General features: G+C 39.0%; 1 pseudogene; it reads right to left on the bottom strand.

Moving 5' to 3' along the window:
* Window positions 1-736: 736 nt before the first annotated feature.
* LOC122803045 lies at window positions 737-844 on the bottom strand (annotated as a pseudogene).
* Between the last annotated feature and the right edge of the window lie 974 nt (window positions 845-1,818).

Below are 1,818 nucleotides of genomic sequence, written 5' to 3'. Positions count from 1 at the left end.
TTTCCCCACTGTAGTGCAGTCTCCTAGTTGGTATGTATAGTCAGGGGGGTGTGGGGGCAAATCTCCCCACATTGGGGGTGTAGGGGGCATAACCTCCCACCTGGGTGGGTTTGAAATACTGCGGTGTGTGAGATGGCAAAATGTTGGCCAACTGGTTACTTTCCCCATACCACACTTTTGCTGAAGTGAACATTCGATTAATGAATATTCGATGTGTTGTTTTTGCTCATCAGAGGTTTGAGGAAAGAACCTTCAATGAGTTAACATAGACCCACAGTAAACATAACAACACTTACAATTTGCAGAAGGAACAAGAAGGATAAACAGGATGTGGTGTAGCCTTCTGTATAATGGAAAAGATAAAAACAATAAAGCATGCTAGCAAACATGGGAAGAGAGCACAAAGCATGGATTACAATCAAGTCCAGAAAAGTCAGTGCAAATTTCAGAGGGGTAATATGTAGAATTTTCTCCATGTGGTGAGATAAAAAGAGATTGATGAGGAGACTTAAAAATGTAAGTTGAAATTCTCTGACTGTGTGTGTACCAAAGGGAAGGGTTATTCTTAATGCAATGTAAAAGCTAGGTCTCAAAGAGCTAGTATGAGTTTACTTAAGACTGAGCAGTTATGGACATTTGTTTATTTCAAATATGGATAAACGGAAATTTTACAGAAGAACAATCTCAAGTCATTTTGGAATGAATGCTCTTCAAAGTGACTTACCATCTACACAAAGCAAAATTTTAGACAAAGTGGGACGATATATGTGTGTTGTAAAGACCACTAGGACCTCTTCCATCCTTATCAAGGAGCGTGCTAACCTTCTCTCCTTTCATACAACACTGTTTCGTACAAAGTATCTCAGTGAAATTCTAATTAATTGACATAAAGGATGGGTGGAGTAACAGTGAGGATACATAATGTGTCATCACAGAACCCATGAGTGTTTGCAAGAAACAACATTAGTAATTTACTACAGATTATATTCACTAGAATATGTGTATAATGCTAAGAACAGAGGGCCCAGCTTGACAAATTGCCAAATGATGTGTTCAGTTCAGTGAGAAAACTTGAAATGAGTTAAAGTACACACAAATACACATGCACACACACACACACACACACACACACACACACACACACACACACACACACACACACACACACACACACACAAAAGAAAAAAGAAAGAAAGAAAATCAGGAATAGGAACACATGAACTTGCATTAATTAAAACAGCATGTAACAAATAAAAAATGACAGAAGACCAAATACAAAAAAATAAAGAAAACATAGTTCCATTAAGAAAGAAACTACAAACCTTTGCCAAGGCATTAGTAAATGATAAAAACCGAGGAAAGAAATTGGAGCCATAATTAATAAGACCTATCTGAAATCTTGATAGCATAGGAAGGAATGGCTACAAGAAGTTTGGCCTGCTGGATGCCAGTTTTCTGCTGTCTGAATGTCTCGGGCTGCCCTACAATATGACCCTTGCACATGCAATAAGATATTTCCAGCCTTTGTAATATTTCACAGCATCATTATATCTAAGCAGTTACAACAGGGCAGACACATTCATGAGGATGAAGTCCCAGGAGATGCCTGATGAGGACCTGTGGAGAAGCAAGCTGGATGGAAGGACTATAGCAGATGGAGGCAGGTGCAGTATGCCATGACACTGGCTAATAGGTAACCTCTGGTTCACAACCATGGGCTGGAATAAAGTATTATACAGAACAGGCAAAAATTATGCATGCAGGCATACACACAAATTGTGCTATACCATATATAGACAGGGCATTGTGCATCAGACT

This window comes from Protopterus annectens, chromosome 5.part0 (genome assembly GCF_019279795.1).
Source record: "Protopterus annectens isolate FY-2018-M chromosome 5.part0, PAN1.0, whole genome shotgun sequence".
NCBI classification, from domain to species: Eukaryota; Metazoa; Chordata; order Ceratodontiformes; family Protopteridae; genus Protopterus; species Protopterus annectens.
This window is presented reverse-complemented; position numbering and strand designations above follow the sequence as displayed.